Raw genomic sequence first — 26,352 nt, 5'->3', positions numbered from 1 at the left:
AGTTTCTTCCCCCACTTAGGTTACATGTGCCACTGGAACTGGCCTTTCTGTTAGGGCAGCAGACCTGGACATTCCCGCCCTCTGTGTGTCCCACTTACGAATTCCTCTATTCCGTCATGCAGGAGTAGGGGCTGAAACTGCAACTCTGGCTTATACATCCCCTCCCTCCCTCCCCATACACATATAGGGTTAGTGCTTTAATCGCTGCCTGAGCAGCACTGGTCTACACACATAAAAAAAAATGCATTCATATTTTTTTTCTAAAATATCCAGGGGTGTTATATTATGCTGCAATTATTAAATACTACTTAATGGAGTTCTTCTTTAAATGTAAAACCTGCACTTGTAGAGATAACAGCCCACATATAGGCACATTAAGCCGAATGAAATTACAAAGAAACCCCGGGGAAATATTGTCCTTTTAATACTGTACGTTAGTGTGTGTTTCCAGAGTAATCCTTATTTTTAACAGAACAAGCTTAGCGTGGCTGTGTGTCCACGTAGCTGAATGTGGTGGTTGATCAGTCGTATTCCAGCTCAACGGCGAAGAGAAAGTTGTTTAAATTATGCTATTTTATTCCGCTGTGCTTTCTTGCATATAAATAAAAAAAAGATCGGTTTTATGATGTTGCTGAAATTTTCAAGCTCATATCTCCCAGAAAAGACATGTTGACTGTTTGTACCGAGAGGAAAGTCTGTACTTTACCCATTCAAGACATGTCCTCTTATTATGCTGTGTGTGTGTGTGTGTGTCCTTACAGGTACTCTAACATGTATTTGCTTCCCCATCAGTGTCTGCATAATTAGTTACAGTAAATGTGTTGGGCTTTTATCTGGCTCGTTAGTGAAACATCTGCAATTAGTAAGCGGAGGGTCTGACGGCTGCCCTTATTTTTCACTCTTAATGAGTATTTTAATTTAACAAACGAGGTTCAGTGTCAGTTGCCTGCCCACAAGGATGAGAGACTCGTTGGGATGTTGGGAAAGGATCCCTGAAGGACAGGAGAAGGGAATGAGCGGATGATGTTGGGGTGCAAAAAAGCAAGAGAGAGGTAGAGAGAGAGGAAGAGGGAGAGAAAGAGAGAGAGATACAGAGGGTGAGATAAAGAGAGGGAGGAGAGAGAAAAAAAAAGAGGGATGGAGGAAGAGAGAGGGAGAGCGAGGAGGGAGAGATAGAGAGAGAGGAAGAGAAAGAGAGGGGAGAGAGTAAGGAAGAGATACGGGGGGAGAGAAATAGAGAGAGAGGAAGAGAAAGACAGGGGAGAGAATGAGGAAGAGGGGGGGTTGGGAGATAGCGAGAGAGGAAGAGAAAGAGAAGGGAAAGAGATAGAGAGAGGAAGAGAAAGAGTGGGGAGAGAGTGATGAAGAGAGAGAGCGGGAGAGAGTGAGAAAGAGAGAGATGGGGGGAGAGAGATAAAGAGAGAGAGGGGAGAGAAAGAGGAAGAGAGAGAATAAAGAGATACAGAGAGAGAGAGACATAGAGAGAGAGAGAGAGAGAAAAAGAGATAGAGAGGGAGAAAAGCAAAATATATAAATAGAGAGAAGTAGAGAGGAAGAGAGAGAGGTGATGAGAGACTAATAGAGGGGGAGAGAATGATAGTGAGGGAGAGAGGGGGGAAGAGAGAAGGGACTAGGTTAGAAAGAGAGAAACAGAAAGAAAACAGGTAAAGAGAAAGGGGGTATAGGTTGTGTGGGTCTGCAATGAAGGACCGGAATACAGGAATGCTATTTATTGACTATGGAACAGGAGAACACATTTTACACATTTTAGGCTGCTCCTGATGCTTTCTCATAGAGCAAAAGGCACAAGAGCATGTGCTCTGTGATATATTCAATGAAGAGCATTCCAGTATCCTGGGAGTGCCATCATCCTCTTTTCACATATTCTTTAATTACAGGTATTTATAAAGCACAAGAATTTACGCAGTCTTTTTACATACATTCACATCAGTCCCTGGCCTCAAGGAGCTTACAATTTAGGGTCCCTATCTCACATATATAAATAGACATGTTTTCTTTGTTTTGGGTGCACAAAAGAAAACAGCAATGTGAACCAAGAAAAGTGCATGTGAAACACCTACAAAAAATGTGCACTGGTGGGTGTCAAAATAGCCGTTCACCCAAAGAGAAATAGTCAGAGCACTCAGCTCAGGTCCACCTAGCTGAAGACACACGGACCCCACACCTCACGGTCAGCCAAAGCCGACCACCTAGTAATAGGTTGAGGGCTCTCCTGAAGGGAGACCCCCTGATTAAGGGGTGCAAGGAAGCTGATGGCCACACATTCTCCCACTGGCTTCAGGGTAGGCCCTAAGACTCACACCCATCATCCCTGCAGAGTAAAAAAATCAACACGCATAAAAAGTGAAAGGTGCACAGAGAGTGAGAGAAATAATAGGTTCCAATGTGCAAGCCAAAGACCAGGTCATGCAGCCTGGTATACAAATTGTCCTGGCCCAAGAGACGTTATGACCAGGGGTGTATTTTGGTTTTGTGCTGTCCTAGGCAAGACTAAACTCGGGCGCCCCCACTGATCTAAATTTGCCCCACCCCTTCCTGTTTAAGACATTTTGCGTAACCTGTCAGTCGCTGGGCACATTGCTCACGCGGTATCCAGCTTCTGACAGGTTGTCTATTAGCATAGTGGGGAAGCCTGCTGCACATTTTGCTCATCCTTTCAGGATCTGGATACAGCGAGTGCCTGTTTAAAGAGTAACAGACATGGGCTGTATCACTTCTGCCAGCGTCAGAGAGAGGAAGCTGAGCTCGTCCATGGAGTCAAGTAAGGATAATTTATTAATTTCTTTTTTGTCTTAATGGCAGGTGAGGCTCTGCCTCACTGGTTCAAGGGGGGCGTTTTTTGCTGCCCCCATGGAAAGTGCTGCCCAAGTCAAACGCCTAGTTTGCTTTGCAGTAGATGTGCCTCTGGTTATGACATACAGTGGGGTCCCAAACCTATAATGTTACTCCGGCACCCAGCACCGCAGGTTCTCTGCCTTCCCAGGCAGAATCATTCAAATCAGGAGGAATTGGGGCCCTCAGAACTTATGCACTAGGGAAGTATTACTGACACCTACCTCACCTTGTGGACATTTCAGTTTCCATCCCATGGCAGGGATCCATCAGGATCCTCATCATACCAGGTAGAATACTCTGCAGCCAAAAGGCCAGAACAGAAGCACATTCATATATAAAAAAAGAGGAAAGAGGTCTTCAGAAATACTGATCAGCTGTTGCAGACATTATTTGTTCTATACAAGGAGTACCAGTAAGTTTTGATCCATGGACGATGTTGTTTCACTGTACGGGCGAGACAGTTGGTCGCTACAACCCTTCTATCACTCCTCATTTGCTGAATTCAGCTAAGTCTCTTATCCCCCTATATTGGAAACAGTGAGGAACTCCTCCTTTGAAGATTTGGTTCCAAAGGTTGGATCACATATGTGCCCTAGAAGAATCGACTCACAGTCATCGAAATACCCGAGACCACTTTAGTAGAACCAGGACCTTTTGGTTCACCTATAAAATGACTGTATCTTACTTTGATGCAATGGCCTCTACCTAAGATAACCAAAGGGGTTCTTTTTTTGCCTGAAAGTTGTTGCTCAGAGAGAGAGAATGAGAGATAGGAAGGAGAGAAAGACAGCACAGAACAAAGCAAGAGAAAGAGGGGAATAAAAAAAGAGAAGGCGTGGTGAGGAATAAAGAAAGAGAATGATAAATAGAGGTAACATCACAGAGGAAGGACAGTAAGAACGTAAGAGAAAGGAGAATTACTCTTGGTTCAGAGAGCCCCCCCTTCCCACTTTGAGCAGTGTGTGCGCAGGGTAGAAGAGGTGACTCCGAGCTGTGTTCACTATTACACAGGGATTAGAAGCTTAATGGCCAGCAGTTTTACAGGCTCTGTGGGGAGCAGCAGAATCAATAGCTAATCCAGTGCACTACCGCGCTCTTACACTGCCTGATACCAATACACACTCTGCCAAAGAGGCCAGCACATCGTCTGCAATGCCAGAGAGGCCAGAAAATTAAATATCTGTGCTGGCAGGATGCTTTAACACACAAGGTATAATAATGCTTACAAATTCAGTATATATATATATTCACAGATCTCAGATGCACTCACAGTCTGGCATACTTGAAGATTAACTTCATGCAAAAATATATATTCAAAGCTACTATTTACAAGCAAATACCTTAATCAGACTCATGAAGAGGGAGGGGCCTGTTGCTTGTTAGCACATGTGCATGCAGGGCACCTGAATGGCCCTACGTAGTGACCCACCCTCTGTGTGCACAGCAGGAGATTGGTAGATAATGAAATTAAGTCAAATTCACGTATTTAAATGAGTGGCATTAAAAACACATTAATTGTTTTTTTTTATGGATACATAATTACATTAATTTATATCTGCCGGGAGTTTAGGAAGATCTCCAGGAAAAATATTTCTCAAAATGTTCTGTGTTACAACTAAGTCCAATGAGGTGTGTGTCAATTCCAGGAACGCTGCTGCTTATGTAATATTTAGAGTTTCACTGTTGCCAGATAATATAGCTATTGCACTACTTTTGGAGATGCAACAAGGAGAGCTGTGGCTCTCCTACACAGAAGCTTAAGTGTCAATTATCTGCCCCTCCTCTCCCCCTGTCCATTTATACTTTGTATTGTGTGAGCCTCGTTTAAGAGAGTCATTCACAAAACACACTGGGGGGAATTTATCAAAACTGGAGAAGACAAAATCTGGAGCTGCTGTTTGTGGCAACCAATCAGCTTCAGTTTGTTCAGTTAAGATTTGAAAATGAAAGGGAGAGGCTGATTGGTCACCATGCACAAATACTCCAGATTTTGTCTGCTCCAGTTTTGATAAATTCCCTTCACTATATACAGTATATATTAAGGATGCACCAATACGGGTTTTTCGTACCGAGTACCGGTATTTTTTCCCCGGTACTCGCTGATACCGAGTGCCGATACTGCTACTGCCGCTAGCATGGAGCCGGCTTCCCGACCAATCAGGAAGCCGCGCTACGTGTCATTTCCCGTCGATGCTCTTTGGCCGGGTCAATAACGATTGGCCAGGAACCCGCCTTCCTCATTACCTACCGCCTGGCTTCCTGATTGGCTGGGAGACCGGCTCCATGCTGTTTGGCTGGCTCGATGCTGATTGGCCCGGAAGCCAGCTTCCCAGCCAGTCAGCATCGAGCCAGTCAAACAGCATGGAGCCGGCTTCCTGGCCAATCAGGAAGCCGGGCGGCAAGTCATTACCTGCCGCCCAGCTTCCTGATTGGCTGGGAGGCCAGCTTCATGTTCCCTTGTGGCACTGCCGGTCAGAGGAAATCGCCCTCTGACCGGAAGTTCCGCTATTCCGCCCAAATACTTGGTATCGGCACCGATACCGATACTAGTATTGGTATTGGTGCATCCCTAATATATAAATATATCTGAATAAGCTTCTTTTTTTTTTAAAATAAAACAATACCTTATTTTACAAACCGGTCTTTGTAAACAAGGTCAATGGTTCAAAAACAGGCACATAGTACTGATGCCATTGTCTATAACCCTTCAGGGGAAAAAACATTGCTATGTACAGAAGCTTTTTTTCCCTTTGCCTGCAATCAAGTCATTGTGCACTAAACCATGCATACCTGTTTTACCGTGATTAAATAGAAACAAGTGAGAAAATGGTCTTGACATATTGCAGTATGTAATAAAATTAACTGTTTGCTGTCATCGTAAGCAGACAAGTCCGGATTCCACACAGTTGAAGTCAATATGTATTATAGGAAAGACTACACCAGAGCTAAATTACACGGCGATCAATGCCAATTTACAGGGAACGACAATGCTTTTCCTACATCTGTCATTATATTATTACTGAAACATTTCTCATTGTGTAACAATCGGGTTAGCCACTCAAACTGTGTAATGCAAGCAGTTTCTTCTTTTACTGGATTATACATCTCAACACATATAAAGACTGGGATTTTTTTCTGAGCATGATGGGAATAAATGTGGTTGATTAAGGGAAAGTGTTGACCTTAAAGTAGGAGTGTTTTACACAGATGATGCACGATAATAAAATAACGTCTGCAGGCGCGTCCCTAGGCGTGGTGTCACCCGGAGCAGCTTTTGGGTGATACCCCATTGGGACGTCATCACGCACACACGTAATGATGTCACGTGTGCTTACCTGCCTGATGCCATCTTGGTGATGGACACCGGCAAAGAGAGGAGAGGAAGTTCACCCGGTGGGATAAGAGATGCCGCTGGGTCCCCTCCTCTCTCGTGCAACTGTCGGGCTCTCGGCCCATGACTGAGTGCCAGACTTTTCAGAGGCGGTCAAATGCAAGAACTTTCGGGGCCGCACAGTGTCCCCTACATCAAGCTTAGAGATGACAACTGGTCATCTCTGAGCCTGATGAATGGGACCCTGCACTTCTCCGATAGTGCTTTGAGTGACAGCATACGTAAATAAATGGACGTGCTTTTGCTTTAGTAATCGATCTGGTGTTGTACTTCTAGTATTAGTTTGTTAGAGGCGCCATCCGCAGTCATTTTAAGCACCCTTTACCTGTGCGGGATTTCCGGTAAGGAGTGCAGTCATTCATTTTGGTGTCACCCCCTCTGATGGTGTCACCCGGTGTAAGCCGCACCCCCCTTGTGACGCCACTGATTGTCTGCAACAATGAAAAATGAACTCCAGGCAGACATCTAAATACATTGTTTAAATACATATATAGGAGCTGTTTTGCCTGCGCAAGGGTTTGTATTTCTGGCCAACCAGTTCTAGTATATACACAATTTCTCCCAGATAGCAGAGCTAGATTGGTGACCCAACTTTTTTTCTACTGCAGATCAGCTATACAGCTAGGTCACCTCCCTCCCCCCAGCTTATGACTGGACATTGAAGGAGCAGCAGAAGTAAAATGATGAGACAACCTTCTGCTCATTCTGCTTTCTTATACTGTTAGGGCTTGTTCACACCAAGCGCGTTCCAGGAGCAGAGCAGAGCAGTTACAGACCGGATTAAAACTGCGTCCAATGTATTCCAATGGTATTTTGGGCTCTAGTTCACACCACAGCGTTCAGTTCCAGAGCATGTAAAAAAACTGCAGCAAGACCTATTTTACCTGCTCTGGGATGCATGCAAACACATTAAAAATGCATGCAAACGCCCTGGAACACATCTTTTGAAAACAAAAAATGGCCCGGAACGCATAAAAAATGCGGCTAAAACGTGGTATAACACACTGCATAGTTTGTGCAAAAACCCATGCAGATCTGGTCTGCATTTGGTGTGAACAAGCCCTTAGAATCTTCCAGCTAATGTGCACTGATTGGCTCCTAGTGCTGCCCCTCCCTGCCCTAGTCTGAGTGCTGCTACACAGGAGGCTGGTATTCGGACAGATTCAGGTTCCCATAATATGTGGGAGTTAAAAATAAATGTTATAATTTTTAATGATCACATGACTGCGTTGATTTTTTCAAATGTCTGCCTGGAGTTGAGCTTTAAAGTAGAATGTGCAAAAGCTTTAAAGTAGGACCCGAGGAAAAAAAACAGAGATGAATCATAAATATTTTTAACTTAAAACTATGTGACTAAGATGGGCTGCTTGGAACAAAAAATTGTGTTCAATAAAGCGATTCTTGTCATGTGATCTGAAGTCACTAAGCACAGCGTGATCAGCACTATGCTGACCATGTAGCTTCTCCGCCTATCCCTTAAGTAGGGGATGTAGCCCATCCATTCTCACACCCTGCACATCCTGTGTCACTGGACTAGTTCTGTAATACATTTTATGGAACAGTTTTTAATAGGTAAAATAAAAACACAAAATTTGTATATATTTTTTATAGTTTTTTTAAATGATTTTTGTTGGGCAGCCTTGTTTGTCCTGCAATGAAATATTACCAGTATTATATTACAAATTACTGCAGTAAGGGTAAAGAGGACAAAATAAACCTAATTTCATTTACATTGTGCTTCAGCTGTCTTTGCTTGTAACTGAGCAACAGATCTAACCTAATTAAAACCTAATTTAAGTTGCAGATATAGATTTTCAATCAGGTAGCCATTGTAATAACAACCTCTGTTTACAAAGTATTACCTCTAATTTTTAATTATTTATGAGCGGCAGGGAAGGTATATAAAGTGTACAGTCTATGAAAATATCAAGTATATTCTTTCATGGTGGGTCCCCTAGTTAATTGTAACAGAAATGAAGTATTTTTCCCCATATGGGGATCCCACCATAACACCAAGTTTTCAGATTTAGTAAAATATATGTATTTATTTAACAAAAATAGATTACAATTCACACATATCAAAAGACCAACAAACAAATATTACATATAAGATATATAAGACACTACTAGGCTATATAGAAAGATTAGTAGAAAAAATGTATATCATGTTTCGTATAGCAATATGCTATACGAAAATAGCAATATTGCTATATGAAACATGATATACATTTTTATACATAGTTCGTGAACGGGGCCTGAGAGCAGGGACTGATGTTATTCAAGAGGCTGTCTCCATAGCAGTGGTGAAGTGTTAAAGTGTGTATCTCAGATTCTACTCCATGCAGGAATAAACAGCAACATACACTGTGGGAGTTAGGTGACTGAGCTGTGAAAAAACAAGGGCAAATGTATTCTTTATATGTTGTGTAGTGCTACAGGGGGTATGAAGAGAAGGTACAAACAGCAAAGGTGGTCTTTCTTTGCTTTGGTTCACAGTAGCCTTCAAGCAAACAAAAAGGGTGGAACTGAAGGAAGTATCACCACCACATAAAAAAACCTTGTTGAATTCCCCAGGGCACCAAGTGTGTGTAGTGCTTGGTCCCTTTCTGATGCATGGCCCCTATGTGTATGCATAACCCATTTTTATTTCTATTTGTGCTGCCTGTATCTTCTCTCCAGTCTGAAGCCTAATTTATGAGCTACAGCACAACACCATAGCCACCGCCACCTCTCTCATATTCACACGTTGCAAAGTAAAATAGTAACATGGAGAATCAGATTACTTACTGTGGAGCAATCCCACCCGCTGGCAGAACCTGTTTATCTCAATGCAACCCCCAAGAGAGCCAGCGGGAGGTGGAGGACAAGTGACGAGGGAGCATGGAGCAGGCTTCCCGGCCAATCAGAAAGCCGGGCAGCGTGTAATGACTCGAGTACGAGTACTTGCACCGATACCGATACTAGTACTGTAAGGCACCGATACCGATACTATACTAGTATCGGTATTGGTGCATCTCTATCTGTTATACTGTATCAGCCTAGATTCCAGCTTAACATGTTAAAGCTTATATGAGACTTTAGTGATTAGGTTTGTATATATTTTAATACAAGTTCACTTTAAAACATTTGTTTTTCTGAGGTAGAAACTATCTTCATTTTTTATTTTATTGCCCAAAGCAGCCAATCAGCTTTTTTAACTCTTCTTCTGAAAAAAAATATGCAGTAAGCACTAAATGTTGATTGGTTGCTATGGCAACGCCATAATTCTCTCTATTCTCTAGTTTTCATGAATGTCCCTCTGTGATTTACAGCTGTGTTTGAAATGCCTTATTATCCAAGGTTGTTGTCCTGCCACGTATTGATGTACTTACTTAAATTCTGCTGCCGATTGCCATTTCCACTTATAACGCTGATTACTGCTCCGTGCTCTCCTATGGGCTTTACTTAATGAACTTTGTGTCATTCTGTACGTACATATGATGCCGACTTTCCAAGTATTTACTGCCAGCGGGCCTCCGAATGTCAGCTTTTATTTTCAGTTGTGATTTGATAGCAGTTGATTACCTGTTTACATGCAGCTGCTATATGTTTTTTTTCATGTATAGATTTGGATTTGCAGTTTAAGACTCCTATGCCAGAACAGTATGTAGTAGTTGTGTGTTGCATTTCTACCGGGGGGGGCTTACCTTGAATTGCATAGTTGCCCATAGGATTAGTTCTTACCATGTATTAAAGTGACCCTGCCGCCAGACCATTCATTTTAACAGCAATCTTTCCATAGGATTAACATATTTTATGCATATTATTTATATATAAAAGCTTCCATCAAATAGACATTCAAAAGCCCTGAGCTTGTTGCTGGGTGCTGGCATCTTGGCAGAGACCCAGAGCTGCCACTCAAGTGACACTTTATAGTATTCCCCTTCGCTCCTCCCGCAGCTGGTATCTAAAAGGTTATATATGTGAGGGGAGGGGCGGAGGAGCTGGGCCAACACAAACAGTAATTGGACAGAAGAGGAGAGGGCTATGACTTGCAACGAGGGTGGGGGTCATGCTAGCAAATTGACTTTTATATATATATATACTGTATATCTACGCCCATTGAGAAAAAATGCAGGTAAAAGTACAGAGCACTATCTGTCTTTCTCTGTCTCTCTCTTTATATATACATTATATAGTTATATAGTATAATATATAATATATATACTGTTTATATATATAAAACATATGCTTTTACTTGCACTTTGTTTAGGTTGGTGAGACAGGGTTCCTTTAATATTCTTTGGATATATTCTACAAGGCTCACAACCCGTTATTCTAGCTGTTGGCAATAATAAATGTTAAAATATTCACAGAGAGACCACACAAAGACATTGCAGTCTATGGAGAGAGTGAGTAACCTAGAAGGGAGCAGGGAGCTGATCCAGGGTCACATAACATGAAGACTTATTCTAATGGTTTGATTTCCACCAGCTCATTTTAGAAAATGCATTACAGGCTAGAGAGAATTGCCAGCTAGATTCAACTTTCTGTTGCTATCAGGCTTGTCATATGCTCCCTGATCCTAACTGTCATTACACTGACAATCTTTGTGAGATAAAATGCATGCTAGCAAAGTTTTCTAAACTTAATCCCATTCCAGTTTTTGAGAACCTTTAAGAATTTGGGTTCCACGTAGCTCGCCTCTAACAGTCCCTGAGATGCAGAAAAATGCAAATACCCATCATGTCTGTGTGGCTCCCCCTCCTTCTGTGTACCTCACTGCAGAAGCTCTGAGTTAAACAAGGCATACCTATTCCCTACAAGCTTGAAACCTCTCTTCTTTGTCATCAGATGCTGCTGTCCATGAGGAAAGTGTTTGACGTGCAGGAATGGCAGAAAAACAAAACATGTCCTGGGGGCAGTGAAGACACCGAAGTCTATTCCTTCATCTGCCCACAGAGAAACAATGACTTATACACCAATTTGCAGCCAAAATAACTAGGGCTCAGCAAATCATGTTTGAAATTTGGGGAGCCTGAACTTGCCTGTAGATAGATGTCACTCAACATGTCAAGCACTTTCGGAGCCGCACAGGGTCCCCTTGATCGGGCTCAGGGTAGACCAAAATGAAGGGGACCCTGTGCGGCCCCGAAAGCGCTTGATTTGTTGAGTGACATCTATCAATAAATGGATTTGCACTGACTTGGACTCGGTCGTGCTGGTGTGCTGATGATATCTTTATACAAAGTTGTACTGTGTGCGGCGCCATCCGCTGTCATTTCTAGCACCCATCAACACGTTTGGGATTTCCGGTAAGGAGTGCTACAAGATTTATGGACATTTGAACTTGCCTTTAGGGCACTGTATGGAACTGATACACCTTGGTATAGTGAAAACTTGGGGATGGCATCCATCCACCAATTATCCACCAAGCAACAGGCATCACAAGCCGATCTTTGGCAGGATCCCTTTCTCAAGGCAAGGTGGCTAATGACCAAGGGAAGAAAGAGTGCCACAGACAGAGGTCCATCAACAATGACCAGGCCACCCCTTTTAGGTTGCAGTGTAGAGGTGTCACCATACTGTATAACCCATGTATGCATAATTTTAAAGCCGAACTCCAGCCAAACAATATACACATGCATGCCCATGCTGAAAATATGTAGTAGCACAAATTGAGATCTGGCCGTTTCCTCTACACAGAAATTAGTTCGGCTGGCAAACCTTTTTAATAGTTAAGGTACTTAAATGCATTTTTAAGATTTGACTCCTGAGTTTAGTGTCACTGTAATGCACTGTAAGCTAATACAACATACAGGTGTGAATGGACTGTTACACAGTGCTCATGCTGGCTGCTAACACATTCTGCGTTCTCCCATCCTGTGTAAGAGGCCACTCCGATTACCATATTCTCCACACTTATTAATCTGCAAAATCCATTTGGTAATAATTGATAGATGAATGAAGACATTTGGAAAAAAACTATTATTTTTCTTTTTCCTAAAGCCTGTTATCCTGTTTGTTACTATATGGCAGGTACTCTTTACAATAGTAATTATTCCGCATGTATGATGTTAAGGGCTGTCTACAATTTCCCCTCTCCAGCATGTCTAGTGGACTAAGTGCTGCGCTCCCACACACAGCAACAATTTATTTGTACCTGACATTTGTATCTGAAAGGTTACAGCGCTGTAAAAAGGCACTGAACATACGCCCCGCAATTTAATCTTAAATCTGTATCTATTCCAAATTGCCAAATAGAGGCTTTTGGGTGGTTCGAAATCAAAGTTTAGCTGGAGTCAGATAAGTTTATTTTCCTGGAACACTTTTATTCCCAGTATATAGTGCAATACCAATTTTCTCTTGTGCTCCTACTCTACCTGAATGCCAGTGAGACACAAACAGACACCAGTGCTGGTAAAACGTTAGCCATATATCTTAAAGCGGAACATGGCTCAGCTCCCTTTGCTGCCGCCAACATCCTCTTACTGGCTTTTTCTAGGTGCCAGGTCTTCTGCCATCTTGATTGGGTGGTCGAGGATGAACTCAACTCCTGCACATGTGCTAGGAAGTTCATTCAATAACATTGGCTGAATTATGGAACCAATTGAAGAAATGTAGCTGGGCAGGAGAACATCTACTGAAGATATAAAGCAGATACAATTAAAGGGAACCCTGTACCATCCCATGGGGTCCAACTCTATGTGATGATGAGTTGTTGACCCCTTCCATTCTAAAGAACAGTGCCCACATACAGAGTATATAATGGTGAGTTGCTTTACCTCTAGCAGCCACCTTTCCCATATGACAAGTACGCCTACCAGTACTCGGATGCCAGGGGGTAGCGACAGGCATAGGAGCATTAGACATGCTCCTAACAACAAGAGACATATTTGTTGAAGCAACCACTTTGTAGTCTGCATCAAAAGCCTATGTGACAGGGTGACCACGCACAACTGAGAAACAGGGACAGACCATTGTCACCCTATAACAGGAAGTGCCCAAACAAGGATCTTCATGGCAGGATCACCAGGGAATTTTTTTTAACAGAAGTTGAATCTTGAAAGAATTGGAAATGGCTTGAACTTGGAAAAGCTTAAATGAGATTTTAATGATTGAATTTAGGGCTAGGTACACACCTTTGTGGCTGCATTTTCCTTCGATTTTTAGTGCATTTTAACGTTTCTTTGTTTTTTTTTTGTTTGGCCAATGAAAGTAAAAAAATCTAGAGATTGCTACATAACTCCAAACTCTCCCTCATTTGGAACCAAATTTGTCTGTCCCTCTTTTCTCTTCAGTTGTCCCTCTTTTTGGTCTGATGTACAGATATCTATAAAGAAGGTTCTATTTAGCTACCAAAAGTGTTATTTTGGCATACTGTCATTGAAGTGGGCCTTGAAGTGAGGATTGGCAGTATTATGCAATCCCACTGCTTCACCCGGCTCAGTGAGGGGAGGGCACACCAGTTCACTTTCAGCTGGTAGACCAATGGATAATCTGCTATTCAAAATAGAACATGGGCCTATAGCCAATGGAGCAGGCCTTGAAGGATTAGGGGGATTAGTGGCATTATCCACGAGAATCCCACTGGTTCACCTTAGTCATTTAGTGCAGGGCACACCAGTCCGTTTCCAGCTGGTAAACCAATGAATAATCTGCCATTATTCCAAATAAATCATGGATCCCATTTTGGCACATTGCCAATGGAGTGAGCCTTGAAGTACGGATTGGTGGCATTATGCAGGAGAATCCCAGTGGTTCACCCGGCTCAGTGAGAAAAGGGCACACCAATTCACTTCGAGCTGGTACACCAATGAATAATCTGCCATTCCAAACAAATCATGGATCCCGATTTGGCATATTGCCAATGGAGTGGGCCTTGAAGTGAGAATTGGCTGCATTATGCAGAAGAATCTCACTGGTTTACCTGGCTCATTTAGTGAAGGGCACACCAGTTCACCTTCAGCTGGTAGACCAATGGTTAATCTGCCATTCCAAATGGATCATGGGTCCAGCTTCATCATATTGCCAATGGAGTGGGCCTTGAGGAAAGGATAGGCAGTAATTAACCACAGCGCAATTTAAAAAAATTAATTCAGCATTTTTCAGTGTATATATGGGCGTTTTTTTGCTCTGTTTGAGTCTCTCTTAATGTTGTCACTTTGTTGGTCCTGTAGTGTTTCTATATTTTTACAGACATGCGCCAAGCAGACAGGGACATTTGCCATAAATATATTTTAGTGTTTTTCTGCCGGGAGATGTGTGTCTCTGAAGGATGTTACACACAATGCCCTTCGTGAAGCTCGTTAATCTTATACCACTTTATCCCCCAGCGGACAGAGGATTTGTGGGACTGAGGCAGACTAACCACTTTGTAGCAGACAGGCCATAAATAATGATTATAGACCGTTGATCTAACCTGGTGTTCTGTTTTTCAGATGTACCGGCGTCCATGGCATGTATTAGTTCTGCCTGTGTCATCCTCAGGTATGACGGAGAAAATTCAGATTTTATGGGTACTACTCGCCTGGATTGATCGGATGAGCTGCTTTAAAGGTATTTTATTATAGCAAATCATCATGTTTGAGTTCACACTACCCCACATCGTTTTCCTGCACGGGCTAGTGTGCACTGCAGGGGGGCGGTACATTATGCTCTTTTAATGCATCACAGTGTTTTAATTTTTTTCTTTTTTTAAAAACTTTTTTGAAGAATCACAAAATGACACTTCATAAAAGTAGGCCTTCAGTACCCAGATCCACTTTAACTCCCTACATCCGCCCCACAATATAAAACGGCGGAGTAGAGGATTGGCTCTGCCTCCATTCTTGCCTTGGTGAGAATGACATGTCCCTGCTCCTGCAGCCTACAAATGAAGTCCCCACAACATATACCAGGAGGCTACTGAGACTTAAGGTGGATGGGGGGGTTGGTCCAGACTATGTGTCTTCAGGGAGTCAGTTGCAGAACCTGGAAAAGACAGCCCGGTTCCCAGTGACATCAGAGGAAAGATGGTGGCAGAGGACCCTGGCTGTGGCAGCAGAACACTGGATCTAAGCAGGACAATGATAAGGACAGAATAAGGCTAAAGACAGGACAAAGGGTTAAACATGAACAGGGCTGTCCTTATGATGAGGCAGCCTGAGTCATCTCTCTCTTCGCTGCTCTGCTGCACACTGTTTACAGTGTGCCTGCTACCCTCTTTCTGGCCAGAGTGTCCCGAGTTATTAGGAGCTGGGCAGAGAGATTTGTAAGGGCCATCGTCTTAGCAACCTGGGATGCTCTGGACGGAGTCCCATCCAGCTGCTGGAAACCAGTGATGCCACTGGTTGCTAGGAGATGGGCGGGATGCCGGCCAGAGCTGGAGAGATGATCCTGAACATGAAGATACCAAACATATTAGAAACATATATTATGATAATTGATAATCCAGTAAATGCTTTTTACAGATTTACTAGCTAATTGTATGTTTTGTGCAAAGTTCAATTTTAAGGTGGAAAGCCCCTTTAACCAATTAAGGCTTGATATTTGTTGAGGCCCAGAGTACTAATCACCATCTATAATTGTGGGCTTTACAATTCTGCACTCACAAAGCTTTTTATGTGAAACCAACTAATAAATGAACTATTAATCATATACTATAATTATTATTTTGTTCAAGTCATCAAAATCCTATTAATTATAATTTTAGCAATAAATGTAAGCTTAATTTGCAGGCACTAAAGTCATTAAAAGTACGTTCAGTATCTAAAAATGCACAGTGAGTAATGAGCCTGGTTTCAGTGCAGATATACAGAATGATTTGCTGTTTGTGGGAGCTCTGTGAAGATACATTCCAGTCAAACATTAAAAAGTCCCATTTGGGTGCAACTTCAGCCAAACTTTTTTTTCATTTGATTGAGAGGCATTAGATTGTCTCTTTTTATTTTGATTCCTGTGTCGCCATTATGTCCTCGTCCCCGTTACCACTAGAGATAAGTGAAATTGAGAGTTTTAATTCAATCAAATTTAAGCAAAATCAGCTGTTTTTTTTTCTGAAAGTTCGCAATTTTGGCCATTGGAGTCAATAGGGAAGGTCAACGCTGGAGGTATTTAAATAGCGAAATTGGTTCAGAAGCGCCTTATAACTATCCCGGACCTGTTCTTGTGACAAAAATGACCCCTAATTAGCCTCATTTATAGGTACTTAGTTAAAGGAGAACTATAGGGTTAGGGCTTTCCCCCATAGTTCTCACAAGGGTAACAGGAGGACACAAACTAGCGTCCTCCCGTCACCCTAAGCTCAGTATACCGCGAGGTACAACTCGCGGTATACTGAGACGCCACAGTATACCGTGAGCTGCTGCTCGTGGTATACTGAGACACCGCAGTTGAAGCGGATCCCTCCAATTATGTCTGGATCCGCCCAGCTGCAGGAGTGACAACTGGCTCTGCCTATCTAGAGGCAGAGCCAGCTGTACCCGCCCCCTCCCCCGTGCGTTCCGCCAGTCAGCGCTGGAGGATCGGAGCGGGGAATCCAGCCCCCTCCCCTGTCACGTCAGAGGGCCGTGACAGGATCGACAAGTGAGCGAACGCCGGTATGTGTTCACTCACTTCCCTATCTACTCAGCCGACCTGTGACAGTCTCATTGTCACAGGTCAGCTAGAACTATAAGGTGAGTGAAAAGTACTCACCTCAGAGTTCTCCTTTAACTACTTTTTGTTTTCCTTTAAGGAGACCCTACTTTGCTGCAGGCTGTTGCTGTTTTCCCCGCTGGCTCTCAAAATACCTGAACAATGCCTGCATCCAATCAGATTGTTCAGGTATTTTGACAGCCAGCTGGGCCGATTAGCAAGATACTGAAGCTTGTCCAAGCGGGAGATTTCTCCATCCACACAGTTTAGCGTAGACGGAGGCATCAGTTGCACTTTTTCCATCAGATCATAGAAAATCTGTGTAAAATCTATAGGTGTATGGCCAGCTTAAAACAGCCTCATACTTTCAGGCTCTATGGCTATTTAGGCATTGCCTAAATTGTATATAAGAGCAAACTAAATGTAATCAAGTTTATCAAATTAAATGTTATCTAGTTAAGGTTTAGCTCTGCTTTAAGCCATGCAAATTGTAATTGCCCATACCTTTTTTTAATGTAGCCGGGTGGGTGCCCTCTTTAAGCTGCCCAGCATATTATTGCTCCTTGACCGCACTCCTCATCTCTTCCTCGCTTGATAGCTGCAGGGAAAGAGGAGCACAGCAGGACTGCTGATGTCTGCTGCCGCAGCCAAGGAACTGGACCTGTACTTAGAAAAGGGGGCAAAAGGGTCTCTTTGGGGTTACTTTACTTTATTGCTGTATTTCTTTGCTTAACTCACCCTTTACCTTACAGGACTTTACCTGTTAAAATAAACCCATTGAGACTGTTCTCAGGTGTGTCTGTAGCTCTTAAGGGGTAGGATGGATCATCACCAGGAGTGGCAGAAGGATCCAGACAATCCATTGGCTCCTCCAGGGGTATCAAAACATTTATCTTAAAGTTCCATTATCCCATGTACACCAGATGCACAGAGTTAGACATAGGTTGGGTATATGGGTTGAAAACTTAAAAAGAAACAATTGCAGGCAAAAGCAATGTGGTCAGCAGACACACAGCACACAGAAACCTGGTAGAACTTTGGTCTAGCTGTTTAGAAAAATATTTTACAGTAGGCACCGGCCATTATAGCTACTTGAAAGCAGCTTTTTTCCCGATTGAAGTTCCACTTTAAACACTAATATTATCGCACTTGAAAGCGTCTCATAATGTGTTTGAAAAATATTTCCGTTACAGGAAATGTAGCTTTATTTGTGGTCTCCACTGGTCTGCCTTTAAAGTTATTGAGCTTTCTGAACAAAGTACTTGGAAAATGGGTGTATTACAAACCTGCTGCACACAGCAAATTATGGCTTATCCCCAAATGTAGCTGCGGCTGCACTTTCTCAAAAACTATTAGTATAGTCGGTGCTTCTGCGTAGTGTGCAGTAAAGATGTCATTTAATTGTGTAAATTTTGCTCCAGTTAAGTGCTATGATTGCAAAACTGAACAACAAAGACTTTCTGAAAATTAATGAACAAATAAAGTGCTGTTTTGCAGCAGAGCACATGGACTTTTTAGGTCAAAGGCATAATTCGTTATTTTCCGCTAGCTAACCATAAACTGAAGAGTACCTGTAATTCAGGCTGCACTGTCATGTTTACAGCGCTAAAGAACAACTGGAACTCCCAATGCTGGATAGGGCAGAACTGTACTGGAGTGCATGCACTCCCTGGTCCAGTTCTAAAAGGATATGTTGGATTGGTGACTCTGTGAGGAATACTTCACAATTCAGACATCGATCAGACTCTTCCACTATTGACTTCCTTTGCAGCTCTCGGCATTGGGTCACTTAACATCAAAGAGCTGCTAAGGAAGTCTATGCAGAAGCAATGCAGGGAAAAAGGGAATGCAAGGACATATCACTGCTGCTCCCAAGTTCTGTGTCTGGCGTGTGCCATCTGTCCGTGAGTACGGGTGCCAGCCAATCGGAGTTAGTCCACACTCCCTAGATATGCAACAAAAAGACTGCACTTCCAGTGATATTGACTAATGTAACAATATTATTGTTCTGGTCAAAGGTTACAGAAGGTCTGGCCATCCCCAAACTTTTGCATTTCACACAAATGGAGCTTGAAGAGATGACTACTTTACAACACACACAGTGACCATGGGGAACAAAAGTATCCACCCTCCAGAAGCACCAATTCAGAGATGATTTGAGGATCTACAGCTGAGGTATGCACACATAAGATATATTTTTGTTAATAATTAAGGTACTTGAACGCATTTTTAAGATTTAACACCTGAATGTAGTGCCACTTTAGTGTTCCTTGAGTTGCAAAGAGTGTTTGTCTAACACATGTTTGGGCATACCAAGCACAGCTAAATTTTAATAACTAACACCCTTGACACTCCCATTCCTCACAGAACACACATGTAACTGTGCCCATTGTAACACCCACAAGAAGCACCTAGATCATCACATCACCCTTGTAACATGGAGAGCTGAAGGGGGAATGTAAACTACATGAGATGAGACTGGAAATGCCTGTGCAATGCTTTCTGATGCCCAGCCAGAAGCAGTGGTGTGGAAATTTTTGAAAAAACTACCTTATTTACTTTGTAAAATGTTTTCATTTGTTTTATTATTTTTACTTTATATTTTGTAATTTTTTAAATTTTTATTTAGTTACATTTTTAATTATTATTTTTTACTTTTTTTTAACTATTTGAAAAAAAAAATTAACTGTATTGCTATCACACAGGGAATAACAATCCCCTGTGTGATAACATTTGGAGGTGACAGGTACTCTTTATTGATCCTGTCACCTCCAACACAGGAGTTCTAGCACAGCACTGTGCTAGAACTCCTGTAAAAGGAACGAGCAGCGGCCTGTGACAGGAACGAGCAGCGGCCGCCAGGGACAGAGGCTGAGGGAGGTGACAGAGCCTGTCACAGGTCCACCGTCCGTCTTTGTCACTGCTCCGTCACGGCTCCCCGCTCCCTGCTCCATCCCCAGCGCTCCGTCCCCGCCCCCTGCTCTCAGCGCTCCATGCTCTGTCCACGCCCCCCACGCTCGCAGGGCCGCTCTCAGGGCTAAAACAGTGAAAAAAACACTTGCCTGGCGCCTAGAACTACATGTCCAGGGCGTCGGGCGATAAAAATTCCACATCCCTGCAGAAACCTAATTAAAGGCATTACCAGAGAGAGGTTTAACAGTGAAAAAGCAACATAAGACTGATGAGGTCATCTCTCTGCCCTTTCACCTTCTATCAGCAGGTTCCTTGTCAGCACATTTGCATGTAGCACACCTGATTGTCAGCCAATGATGCCCTTGTCCCTCCTAGTCTAAGTACTGTTTTATGGGATATTTTAAGAGGCTGTTATCAAGTAAAATTAGGGTTCCTACACTAGTTGCATTTACTTTTCAAAGAGTTATTAGTGAATATACAGTAACTGATTAATTGATTTTGTAATTGATGCTGGGAAAATTGTACCCGGATGTCAAATATAGCAGTATGATTTCTGCAACCATTAGTATATGAGGTTATCTTAAACTATTTGGCATGTGGAAGCTTGAGGTACTTCTTTAAGTATAGTTTAGCAGCAGAAATATCTCACTGCATGATATTCTTTCACATACAACAGCAATATATCGGTATCTGTGAGTGACTTTTGATAAATCCACAATGTTTTATGGTAAGATAATGGTTGAATGGAGGGGGGTGGCTTCAGCACTGTAGAAAACAAATGGGTCCCTGGTGTGTACCTCACCATCTACAGACATCTTAACTCTCCCAGATATTCCGGGAGTCTCCCGCTATTAGATAGCGGCTCCCGGACACCTGTGAGAGAAACATTTTCTCCCAAAAAGGTTTACTCTGCTCTATCTAGCAGAGTAAACCTTTTCGTGCTTTCTTTTTTTTCACTGACATCAGGGCCCCCGACCACCGTCAGTCAGAAAAAAAAACAAAAAACGGCATAGGAACTAATAGCTAGATTGCTATTGGCTATTTCAATTTGCAATAGCCAATAGCAGACTAGTTATTGCACCCGCCCACTGCTGCTGTCAATCAGCAGAGGTGGACCTGAAGTTCTCCATCAGGTCCACCTCTGCTGACTGACAGCATCAGAGGGTGGGTGCAAAAGCCAGCTTGCTATTGACTATTGCAAATTGAAATAGCCAATAGCAATAGTTTATTTGCTATCTGCCAAAATTTCAGGGGGGTGCTCTCTTCCTTGTTGTTGCCCCCCCTCCGTGCGGAGAGGGGGGAGGGGAGGGGTTGACAGAGGGCACCTCCCTAAAATGAGAAGGGCACTTCCCTGAAATGACTTATTTCAGGTAGGATCCCTGCATCTAATATAACTGGGCCCTGGTTATATGGACTTCAGCAGAGCTCCCCCGCAAGAGCTAATTCAGGGCAGACCAGCCATGTCCACCCAGCCTAACTAGCTTGTATTTTCCTAATGCATGTGCAGTGCACAAATCTGTACTTTTATAGTCTCCTTTGTGGAATTATAGATTTAGCTGAATGCTCGCTAAGGAGACAGCATGATAAATTAAGTATGTTAAGCAGAGTGTGCTCAGCCCCCATATGCAGATGTTCACATCTGAACTATGCAGCATAGCAGATGAGGCCAAGGATATTGTATTGGATTTTCTACATCAAACGTTGTGATACCATCTTCTGGTCTCTAGTTCAGTTGCGTGTTTCATTTATCTTCTTGTCACCCTGTGGCTTTTGCCTTCATGGGCTGTGATTGATGCCTTAAATACTCAATTTACAGTGAATATTTGTTTGCGATAACACATCTGAACTACAAACTCTTATTAGCAGGACTGTTTCTATTTTTGCTCTCTGCAATTTAAAGCAGACCTTCATTTAAAAACAAAATCTTTACATTTTTGGTGGTAGAGTTTGAGTTCCTACTTCATCTTTATAGCTCTACCCTACTCCAGGAAGGGGATCTCCCTTACCGCTGGGAGAGCTGTGGCAACTGCTGTTTGTCTTTTCAAACAAGCTTTCTTTGTCCCAGACTGAAGGGAATGCTGGATTTTTCGGTGGTTAATCTTTTAGCGGGAAGGTGACGTAGAAATTTTACAGTGTGTTGACTCTTTGGGAATTTCTAAGGCTAAGCCACATTTCTAAAGAGCTGATGAGGAAAAATCTCCCTTTAAGCACAAAGAGAAAATTGCTACAAACTCAGGTTTGGTCCATTCTCAGGTATGGCGCAGAAACAGTTTTCCCCACATTGTCTCTAAAAAGATTTTCAACTCTGGTGCTATGGGAGGATCTTGAAAATCAGCTGGAAGGACATGGTCACAAATTAAAATGTGCTGCATAAAGTCAATGATGCAAAACCACATCGGTTGGAAGAAATATTGGAAAGAAAATTACAATTCTAAGGCCAAACCTTAAGAAACATGCCTGGAGAAGAACTATGCAAGGTTGTCAAAGAAAGCAAGGTAAAGAAAGAGAAAAGGAGAAGAACATGGTGGATGGATGACAATAATGAAATTACAGGCATCTATAATGTAGGGCAGAACAAGGCCAAATGAAAACCGATGATAGAAGCAAGGTTCCAGATTTGAAGTTCACCAAAGACTGCAAGCGGTTATGGTAATGGTAATGGTTTGTCTTCTGGAGATTTGCCACTGCAATGGACAAAGTAATCAAGACTGATGATAAAGATAGTATTAGTTTGGCACAGCACTAAATTTAATAAACAATGAATGAAATACTTTTTGCATTCTTTTCTTTTAGTGCTTCTGATTTCCTCCAGCCTCTTTCAGCAGCTTCCTGCATACATGCACTTGCTCCATGGTTAGCTTTATATAATTGCTCTGGGACAGCTCCCTGATAGTAACAATTGGAGACCATGCCTGGGTTAATTTATTGTCCTTGCTGGGAAACCTGGGATTAAACAGCAAGATTCATGAACCATTACCCTCTTAAACCAGTTGGGGGAGCTAGAGGAGACGGAGACAAAACATGTCAGGACAGCAGATCAGATTAAGGCCAGACAGGGGTAGCAAACAGAAAAGGACAGGAAAGAGGGAAGGGAAGGCAGGAGGCACAGAGAAAACAAGAATAGTTATTTCTCGGAGACAAATCTGGGTGGACCTGTTAAAGGCAGCAGGACCTAAAGACGAGATAGCTGGGGTTTCTACTGTAGAATTGATGGAGAGGTTCAAACAGTTAGTTGGGAAAACTATCAGTGTTAGAATTACTACGAGTGAAATACATTAGCCTAGTGTTAGATGAGACAGAACAGACCCCTCCTATTAGTCCCAAACTTATTTTCCAAAATTGCACTAGAACCCAAATCCCTTTACCCTGTGAAGGAATAAGAGAGTCAAAGGAAGAGGAATTAGGTTCCTTATCATTTTTGAAGGCAAGGCGGGTCTTCGGTGACAGCAGTAAGAACAGTGACACCTGGAGACCGATGCTCATTTGCATCTGTCACTGTATGGTGGGGGAAGTCATCTTCTCCCACACATTTGATGGCTTTAGTAGATACTGGAACTTAAGTCATACTTCTACACAGAAACCCCTTCCATCACAAAGGAGAAGTGAATTTTGTAGAAGGTAGAGAGCGCACACGACACCAGCAATTAGGACACTGGTGAAATTGGCTATTGGCAAGGGACAAGGATTTTGGATACATGTTATGCTATCAGATTGGCCTGAAAATATTCTTGGGATGGATGTACTTAAAGGTTAGTCAATCTAGGCTGAACAGGGTACATACATATTCGGATATGCTTAGAAAGCGTATCTGGTAAGGGCGGTGAAGGCTGTGGTCAGGAGTAATTCAAAATGGACCCCTGTCTACATTCCTCCACCGCAGAAGCCAATCTGTCTCAATCAGCACAGGTTGCCAGGAGGCCACAAATAAATTGGGGAGACTATTTAACCTCCCTGGCGGTATTCCCGAGTGTGGCTCGGGGTTAATTTGAGGAATTTCCAGCAAACCTATGTGCCAGAAAGAGACATTGCCATAGACGAAAGTCTAATGGCCTACAAGGGAAGGCTCAGCTGGATTCAATATATAGCATCCAAGAGAGCACGATTTGGCGTCAAAACCTATATGCTATGCGAAGCGTCATCTGGCTACATATGGAACTCCGTGATATACACTGGGAAAGGAACCAAATTTGATGCCAAATATAGCAGCTACGGAATGGTAACTTCTTCTGTTCTCTCACTCATGGAGCCATTGTTGAATCAGGGCTATTGTGTTACCACGGACAACTTTTATACTTCTCCAGAACTGTATGAATACCTTTTGCAACACAAAACGGATGCGTATGGAACCGTCAGGGCTAACCGACGTGACCTGCCGCAAGTGTTTAGCAACAAGAAGCTGAAGGCTGGAGAAATAGTTGCCTGGCAGAAAGGCAAAATGATGGCACTGCGATGGCGCGACAAAAAAGACGTGTGCCTAATGAGTACTGTGCATAATGCCTCAACTGCTATGGTACGCACCAAAGGTGGGAGAGAAATAATCCCAATAGACCTGGACTGTTAAGACCAGTTTGCCTTTGTGTGGGACAGCTGCCAGTATACTTTCACCATGCCTCAAGGCTACCTTCATCCTCAAGGCTACCTTCACTCCACAATGATTTGTCATGGACTGATTGCCTGAGATTTGAGCACTCTGAATTTAAAAGATTCTGTGTTTCACTACATTGATGAGATCATGATATCGGGGACCAAAGGGGATGTAACAGAAGCACTGCACATTCTGCACATGGAGAACAGAGGATGGGCTGTAAACAGAGACAACGTTCCTGGGAGTGATGTGGACTGGGTCACAGAGAAAAATTACAGTTGTGCAAAAGAATCCCAGAAATTCATAGGAGTCTGGAGATTGTTCATCCCACATCATACATACATCCACCTGTAACTAAGTAGTTTGTGTATGTAGCATTTGTTGTATAGTAAAAGCATATAAATAATACTACTGGGTCAGTTTCCTTATCTTTACTACAAGAGTCAGATAAACAAATAGCTGTAAAAGTTTCAAAGCAAAACAACATGCAATGATATAAGGGCACACCTAAAAAGGTAGCAGAACCTGCATATGTAATGGGGAAATATGTCTGCCTCCTTATACACGTATAATTATTAACAAACTGTACAAGCATGTTTCAATACATTTATGCACACTCATGAGATAATATGCACTAAGGCAATATCTTTTATGCGTCCATTTAAACCAATTTTAGAAGATTACCCTTAATAACAAAAATGTTGTTGGAGCTGGTTCACACTTTTACATAGTTACATAGTTACATAGTTACATAGTATTTGAGGTTGAATAAAGACATATGTCCATCAAGTCCAACCCATTTGATGGTTTAGAAGTGTTAGGACCTTGACTGTTGACACCCTCCTGCTATGGGGAGAATCCAACAATGGAATAGTCGAGAACAAAAGTACATGGTATTTACAAAACTCTCTCAGCACCACCCCTATGCTCTTCCCATTCAATCCTGTTGAAAGGAGGCCCCATTTAATCAGTATACAATAGGTTCTTTGTCAGTTATTTATAATAAGACATTTCTTAGCAACATTTTTTTGGCTTTTTTCCATAAGTGTTACTCTTAAGAAGTAAGGAACTTGTGAAAGCAACACTTCACAAATCTAATATTCCATAATCCATTTGGCATTTAAATGAGCTCCATACAGAAATACAAAGATGATACAGTAGCTTTTATGTACCTTCTAAGATTTCGAGAGGGGCAGACCATTAAAAGTAGGCTATTTTTCAACAGCTAAACCCAGAATTCTTGATTATATATGAATATATCAGTCATATAAGTGTGCAAGCCAGTCTTCCAATAAAACATTTTACCTTCTGCCTTGCATTTCTCCTGTCCTTACTGTTCTCCTGCACTGTCATCAAGGACCCCACCATTTACACTTCCTGCTATTGACTTGCAATTTTCTTATAATGTTCACAGTATTGGTTAGTAATGTTGAAGTCCTGATATGTACATTGTTCAGGATATTCTGCATAACTGTGAAGTTCTATGCGAGCCAAAAATTTGATCGAAGTGTGAAAATTGGCAAAATAATGCCAAGTCCAGTTACTAGGCAATGAACTATACAAAAATATATTTTAGTGTACAGGGAAGATGAACCTCATTTAGCATCCATGGAAATGTCTTTTAGAATTTACCTGGCAGCAGGAATATTCTATGCACATTGAGTTCCTGGCTCCAGACTTTGTTTAGCTTGGCTTACAGAAGTTGAATGTGTTTTGCAGAGCTGCTAACCTTACAGCCTCCTTAGTGTGTATGCAGACTGGACATGGTATAGGTGTTTCTGTGCCTGAGATGATTATCCCTGGCCTGTTTTGGCTCAGGATTGTGTTTGTTTCTGAGCTTGTAATAATTACAGCATTTATTGGATGATTGGAGTCACCAAAATTCTGCAGTTATTGGTTTGGTAACTGAATAAACTCTGTTATATGCCAACAAGAAGGATGGACTCTGGTGTGTTTATGCAAAAGGACATCTTCCTTCCTGCTACATATACATGTACATTTCAAGTCATGC

This window comes from Nanorana parkeri, unplaced genomic scaffold (assembly GCF_000935625.1).
Source record: "Nanorana parkeri isolate BGI_ZX_2015 unplaced genomic scaffold, ASM93562v1 scaffold587, whole genome shotgun sequence".
Lineage (NCBI taxonomy): Eukaryota > Metazoa > Chordata > Amphibia > Anura > Dicroglossidae > Nanorana > Nanorana parkeri.
This window is presented reverse-complemented; position numbering follows the sequence as displayed.